The sequence below is a fragment of the Lucilia cuprina genome, chromosome 5 (assembly GCF_022045245.1).
Source record: "Lucilia cuprina isolate Lc7/37 chromosome 5, ASM2204524v1, whole genome shotgun sequence".
NCBI lineage: Eukaryota > Metazoa > Arthropoda > Insecta > Diptera > Calliphoridae > Lucilia > Lucilia cuprina.
In genome coordinates, this window is record NC_060953.1 from 32,073,792 (window position 1) to 32,082,251 (window position 8,460).

Genomic DNA, 8,460 nt, shown 5'->3' on the forward strand with positions numbered 1-8,460 from the left:
ATAGCAAGACGAGAAATTTTACTTAGTTCTAAAAACACGAATTTTGGTAGTAAATGAGCGATATGTACATATTGCAAGTGTTAACCGATAGGTATTATTACGTCTATGCGAATAATTTTAATATTTTCAATAAATTACTTACATCCTTAGGGAATCTTTAAACAACGAAGATTTTGTTAAAATAACACCCAATCCTAGAGATATTCTTATTAATTCCCTTATTTTATGATAATTGCGTTTCTTTAAATTCTTTACTTCATTCTCTGCCAACATTTTTCGAACACTATGTAACTAATTAAGTGGTTTACAACGTAATGATTTAACTATTTAACTAGTTTAAACATAAATAGTTGACAGTTATTTAAAGTATTTACATTAATTAAAAGTTCATCCATTTTAAAATACAATTAACATATACACATACATAATAATACTATTAATTAATAATGTTCGTAACACCCCAATTTACACAATAACACACTGCAAGGAATCAAGACTTTGTGTGGTAAATTTATAGGCTGGACATTATTAAATATTTTTGTCATAAAGATTTAATGCCTTATTCATAATAATTTATCATTGGATTATAAAACAAATTTTCATACACAATTTTCTCTATTTATGATTATAATGTAAAAGTGAATATTAGATTATTCATTATTTAATACTAAACCAATCTCAGATGAACGTCAATGGGACCCATGTTAACATCACTGTATTTTTGGCAATTGTACTACTCAAAAGACGTTCGACCATTACGAAATATAGCAGGCTCATATAAGGGGATTACTGTAAAAATCGATTAAAAAACATTTCGAGTTTGTATGTTTAATACATTGTGTTTCAAAAACTTTTTGTTTGTTATAGATAGATAAATTGCATATTTTGCTTTAAATTGCATATATTTTGCATCTTCCGAACATTTTTATATTTCTTCTAAAACAAATTATTTTGTTTTTCCTGTATTTCATATTCTTGTAATTCACTAAAAATAACTAACCCTAACCTAAGCAGTGTTTACTTTTACTAATATATTAGTCAGCATTTGCCGCAAAATACACATCTCTATCACTCGTCATACTAAAAATATTTTAACTTTTCAATGTTATTTAACATGGCTACTTAATATTGCCGTTCTGTTTTTATGTTTAACTAGAAAAATTGCGACGTTACACTGCAATCTCTAGCAGCACGAATGAACAGTATTAATCTCTTGAGAAAAAAAAATATTTTTTTTGCTATAGCAGCGCACAATCAATTTTGTTAAACTAATATGGCTAGTATTGATGATATTTTTATTTGCGCTAAGTTTTTCCTATCAGCACTTAAATTTTGCTTTGCAATTGCTAGCTGCAAATTTATTTATTGTTTTTTGAAAATATTGATGTTACAATTTAAAAATATTATGGAGTGTTTATTGTTTTGTCATAAATAAGTCGAAAGGGAAAAACTCCTCAGCGAGCCGGCGATAATATTTAGAATTGCCGCCTGAATATTCGCAATATTTACATAAGCATGCTATATATTTGTGTATAGTTCTACAATTTAAAGATTAATTAAATTTTAATAGTATAATTTATAAAGTTAAATAAAACAAGTAAGAGTGCTATATTCGGCTTTGCCGAATCTTATATACCCTTCACCATATTGAATTTTTAACATATTAGTTCTATAAATTTTCAATTTTTCCCGTCTACATTATTATTACACCAAAAGAAAAACAAAATGAACAACAACAACGCTAAACAAAATAAAACACAAAATTCACAAGGCATCTAAAACAACAGACATCTAAACACACATAACTAAAAACACAGAAAAACAAAAACAAACAACGCAATAAAACCAACCGACTTCTAAATATACGAACAGAATTTACAAAAACAAAATATACAACTCAATGACGCCAACAGCATCCAAACATAAAAAATAAACAGCTGAATAAAACCAAATACATCTATTTGGTTATATATATTTTATAGGGTCGGAAAATTATATTATAGAAATTACAAACGGAATGACAAACTTATATATACTCTTCTCACGAAGGTGAAGGGTATAAAAACTATACATTAAAAAAATATCGAGGGACTATATTCAATAGACTCTATATAAAATAACACAAGTTTTCAGGAGAGCAAAAAAATTGTTTATTTCACTGTTTCGTAAAGATTTTTAATTTTTTTCTTTTACAATATATTGTTACGACCATATTCTAAATCGCTATATAAAAAGAATTTAAAACTTTGCATTATTTGCAAAATTATTCACAAATATACCTATATCAGATACAGCTTTTTTCTATGAAAAATTTTTTCAACTTTTAATGGAGAATTTTTCATAGAAATATACATTTTTTATTTAATATCAATAAATATTATATTTTATGCAATTTAATGAAATAATATAAACCAAATTGTTGAAAAAGAAATTTTAAGGTTTTGGTCCAAAATCAATGTTATATGATTAAACACGGCAATAAAATGAATCAAATTAGAATCTTACCGATTTTCGATATCTCGAAAATTATTATTATTTCAAATTTCAAATATTTTTACGGATTTTCGTTCAGCATGTCCAAATTCGTAAAAACACTTGTTTTGCAACATAAAATTATCTGAAATAATAGTGTTTTAATCAATTTTTCCATAAGATAGAAAGGGGATTCATAAAACACGTGTGCAAACTTGCACATTTGCACAAATGGCTATATGTATTACTTAGAAGTGAAAATTTAGTTTAAAATTATCCGATTTTATCTTCTACAAGAGCTGTTTATGTTTTTAAACAATTTCTTTTGTGCCAATATGCTTATACCTATAACAATTTTATAACCAAATGAGAGTTTTAAATATTTTTTGATGCAGAAATTAATAAATTTATAATCACCTTGTATAAAACAGGGTGAACACAAATAATTAAAATGTTTATTGTTGAATTCTAAGACCTGGTTCACACTAGGAAACTTTCGTTATGAAGTTTTTGATTTTGTGTGTGAGAGAAAAATATGGTTTATATTTCGTTCTCTTTCTTTCTTTCACACACAAAAATCAAAAGTTCCCCAAAAAAGTTTCCTAATGTGAACCAGGTCTATTGAGCTTAGTGCCGGTCCATACTAGGAAACTTTTTTTGGGAAACTTTTGATTTTGCATGAGAGAGTAAGAGAAAGAATATCATTCATCTCTCTCGTGGTACGGAGTTTCCGTTCTCGGAAACTTGTTTTGTTTTGTTATTCTTCTCATTCGTACAACAACAAATCAATGCAATTAACACGTAGTTTCTGAAACAAAAGTTTCTATGTGTAGACATTAGAAAAACTTCAAAAGAGAATAAAGAGAAAGTTTCTCAACAAAAGTTTCCTAGTGTGGACCAGGTCATTGCTGCTAGGAGAAACTAAATGCAAACAAAAACAAGTAAGAGTTCTATATTCGGCTGTGCCGAATCTTATATACCCTTCACCATGACGTGTTAAAAACAGTCATTACGAATTTTCTTATAAAAAATCAAAAAATACCAACTGTAGCCCATTTTATACGATCTAAATTAACCCGGGCTCTACATGCTAGGTTCAATATTATAGAAATTTTAAAAAGTACCTTTTGTTGAACGGAAATGTACTAAAAAGTCCCTTTATGTAGCTTCTTACCTAGTCAAGGCTCTACATGTTAAATTTCATGTTTCTAGGTTCAATATTATAAAAATTCAAAAAGTACCTTTTGTAGAACGAAAAAGTGCCAAAACGTCCCCTTTTATGGGTTCTGGACTAATCCAGGCTCTACACACTTAATATCATGTTTCTAGGTTCAATATTGTAGAACATTCAAAAAGTACCTTTTGTAGAAAGAGAAAGTACCGAAAAGTCTCTTTTTGCAAGTTCTTCCTAGTCAAGGCTCTATATGCTTAATTTCATGATTCTAGGTTCAATATTATAGAAATTTCAAAAAGTACCTTTTGAAAAAAGAGAAAGTACCAAAAGTCCCCTTTTATGTGTTCTGGGCTAATCCGGGCTCCACATACTTAATTTCATGTTTCTAGGTTCAATATTGTAGAAAATTCAAAAAGTACCTTTTGTAGGACGAAAAAGTACCAAAAAGTCCATTTTTATAGGTTCTTACCTAGTAAAGGTCCTACATTCTAAATTTCATGTTTTGAGTTTCAATATTATAGAAAATTCAAAAAGTACCTTTTGTAGAATGAAAAAGTACCAAAAGTCCCCTTTTATGTGTTCTGGGCTAATCCGGGCTCTACATACTTAATTTCATGTTTCTAGGTTCAATAGTATAGAAAATTCAAAAAGTACTTTTTGTAGGACGAAAAAGTACTAAAAATTCCCCTTTTATGTGTTGTAGGTTCAATATTATAAAAAAATCAAAAGTACCTTTTGTAGAACGAAAATGTACCAAAAAATCCCATTTTATAGGTTTTCATTAACCTCAAGCTTTTAATGTTTAATATCATGTTTTTAGGTCCAATATTGTAGAAAATTCAAAAAGTATTTTTTGTAAAACGAAAAAGTACCAAAAAGTCCCCTTTTATGTGTTCCCACCTAATCCAGGCGCTACTTACTTAATTTCATGTTTCTAAGTTCATTATTATAGAAAATCCAAAAAGTACCTTTTGTAGAACGAAAAAGTAACAAAAAAATCCCCTTTTAAGTGTTCGAACCTATTCCGGTCCTACATACTAAATTTCATGTTTCTAACCAATATCAACATACTCCTTGTTTGTATCGTGACGTCGTGCTCAGCATTGTTTTTATAAACAAGTGCAATAAAAAATTTACTGTATGATTATGTGTTTTGTTGTTGTAATTTACAGTTTTTGTCTGAGCATGAATAAAAAATCTAAATTTTTTATGAAATTTTCAGAGGTTGTCTCAGATTTTTGCTCATATCTCCGGTATTTATGGACCGATTTTGCTGATTTTAAATAGCGATCTTCTCGAAAGCATGTCTAGCAGAATTATTGAAGATTCGGATCTCGCCGATATCTAAGGTCCTCTAAAAACTGATTTCAACAAACACACAGACGGACGGACAGACAGACGGAAATAGCTTAATCAACTCCGCTACCTATAAGGATCCAGAATATATATACTTTATGGGGTCGGAAAATTATATTATAGAAATTACAAACAGAATGACAAACTTATATATACCCATCTCACGAAGGTGAAGAGTATAATAACATCAATACTGTTATATTAGTTTAACAAATTTGAGTGTGCGCTGCTAAAGCACAAAAATATATTTGTGCTGGCCTGCATTTATGGCTGCCTGCTACTAGAAATTGCAAACCCGAGTTGCAATTTTTTATTAATATGAATATATATGGCTGCAATTTTTAGTAGCAAAGTGATACAAACATGATAAAGTTTTATATTTATTTTATAGTCATATGCAAGAGAGGTGGTGCTAGTGCTGCATATTTAAACGCTGAACCTAAATGCATATTTTCCCAAGTTATAGTGCATATTATAAGCGCATATTTTTGATTTTTTAGTGCCCTGCTTATTATATGGTCGGCCTAGCCCGACTATAATTTTTTACTTCTTCAATATTAATTTTGATCATTTTTACACAGTATTCACTCCATGTTTATATTTTTCCTCAAAATTTTGTTTTCGGTTTTCTATATTCTGAATCATTTTATCGCACTTCATTACAATTCTTTACAATTATATATTTTTATATACATATATAAGTTTGTAGTTCCATTTGTAATTTCGACCCTATTAAGTATATATATTCTGGGTCCTTATAATAAACCGTAATAAATTATACATAATTATTATTTTTAAATTATTATATATAATAATTATGTATACATATGAAAATAGTTTTCATCAGACGTATCATGCCTATCAATAAAAATACATGAAAACAATATTTTTAATACATTTTTAAACATTTTATATTAAAAAATTAAATCTTTGTGAATAAATAAACACTTTTATTTGTATTGAATACTAACTAATACCTTCGCTAAATGAAATTCAATAAATAATAACCAAAAAATAATTTATTTAGTTACTAAATATAAATATTTCTTAAAGGTTTATTATAATTTCTCTTGATGACAATATATTTCATTTCAATTCTAATTCTACATTAATGATCTATTTATTTCTTAATTGCTAAAATTTAATATATACTTTTATTCTTAAAAATAATTTATATTCTTATGCCTTATGATATACCATATTTTTTGTAAATATTCGAAAAAAGTCGAAAAGTTGGAAAAAGTCGAAAAGTCGACTATTTATAAAATATTAAAAGTCGAAAAAACTTTTAATTAAATAAAAAAAAGTCGAAAAATCGAATTTTAACTAAATGCAGAAAGTCTAAAGTCGACTTTTCATAAAATGCAAAAAGTCGACTTTTCGTTTCAACTATAGAACCCTATTGCTTATGTTTCGAACAATACTGTCACCCCGTTTGTAATTTCTATAATATAATTTTACAATCTGAGTCCTTATAGACGGTTTGTTTTTCCGTGTGCATTTTGAAAATTAAGTTCATTATAAGCTACAAATTCTCTAAATTTTTATTCTGACGTCAATATTTGGTGGGCTGTATCTAAGGATAAAAAAGTTCTTTTTGAAGTTTCTGATAAATTTAGTGTCATATGAGACAATTTCAATGACAACACAATTTTGTATATGACTCCAAAATTACTACAAATATTTTCGGAAATTTGTGGTTTTTTAATATTTTTACATAAATCTTAATGAAATTTTTTAATTTTAAACCTCATTTCACTTAAACTGATTTTTCATTTTTTTTTTAATTCGAAGATTTGTAAATATTTTATTTAAGTTTTTAGAATTATATTTTCTGCACGATATTGCGTTAGCAATATTCAACTAATGTACAAAATATACATTCATTACATATACGTTGGTATAGGGTTTTATTTTAAATAAATTTATTTGTGTTAAAATATACAAAATATGAAAATATACCGAAAAATCATAAAATTTCGATTTACCTTTACAAAAATTTTTTATATGCGATTGAATTATGATAACAAAATTTTATATCGTTCCTTTGGAAACGAAAATCATGAAAGAAGAATATTTTTATTCTTTGATACAGATATCCAAATACTGACGGCGAGACAAACATTTTGGAAAACGGTATCTTAGAATCATTTAAACGAACAGTGTTAACTTATTTTCCTCCATATAGGGGCCACCCAAATACATATAAATTAATGTATGCTTCACCATGGATTTATTTGAAATCTAAAGAATATTTTTATAAAATATTAGTACCTCCTTCAAATCTTAAAAGCCGAAATATTGCTTAAATTAGATTTCAACCATGCCGAAATCTATACTCTTTAATTTTCGTTTTTTTTTTAACTACGAATACATTAATTTGTAAATATTATTTATTTATTCCCAGTTCAGTATTATTATTACTAAAAACGTGAAAGTCAAATTATTGTAATTTTTTTGTCGCATTTTGTAGCCACACCGAACAAAATAGCGTTGTATTAAATAATTCATAACTATTTTATAAGATTTTGACAATTTATGAACTGGATTTTAATTTATATTGATAAAATAATAAAAATCTCATTTAAAGTATGATTAAATCTTAATCGTTCAATATAGGATTTTGATGAAATGAGCGAAAAGGAATTGCCCATGTATATTTGTAAAACATTGGAGGAAGAACTGAGTGATAAAAAGGAGGAATTACCCTTGGAAGTTTCTAAAACGTTGGAGGATGTCAGGGAAAAAAGTAAGTGCAATATAAAAACAGTTTTAGCAAATGAAGGCTTGAAAGGTACAAATTCTATTGAAATGATATGTGATAATGGCGATATTGACTATATTAGTCAATACGTAAATGATTCGAGTGACGATAAAATAGGAACTCCTGAAAATAGTTTTGAAGCATCTATATTGGCAGCTATCCGCAAAAAATACCTGACCAAAGAAGTATGCACTCATTTAAATAGAAGTGTCAGAATGGTCGAAGGTGAAGTAAAGAATAGGAATTTAGATTTTCAATACCAGATGCTACATTTCATATTCCTGAAATCGGAGAAATCCTAGAAAAAAATCGCACAAGATTCTCATTATCCAAAGTTTTGGAAGATTTCATTAGAGTAGGATACTATACAAAAACAATGCCTGTGATATTAATTTCAAAAATATAAGAATAAACAACAATAAATCTTTCACTGCCTACGGATATTTTTCAGATTTTGAATGCAATACATATGTATTTAAGGGCAATAGTAAAGGAGAGATTTCTGTTTTAAGATCGCAAGAGGAAATAATTCCATAAATAAACAAAAGCAATACCAATGCCGCGGAGTTCAAAGACATTTTCATAAAACAGCTCTTTCCAAAGAAAAAGCGTTAACATTCCAAAGAAAACAAATGAATAAACAGTCTCATGAACTTCACCGTCTTATATCAGATATATAAGGTCTGAAGCCCTT

At 27.6% G+C, this 8,460-nt stretch overlaps 1 pseudogene; it reads right to left on the reverse strand.

Annotated features, from left to right (window-relative positions):
• Nucleotides 1-273, reverse strand: part of LOC111687943 — a 7,570-nt pseudogene extending 7,297 nt beyond the window's left edge.
• Between the last annotated feature and the right edge of the window lie 8,187 nt (nucleotides 274-8,460).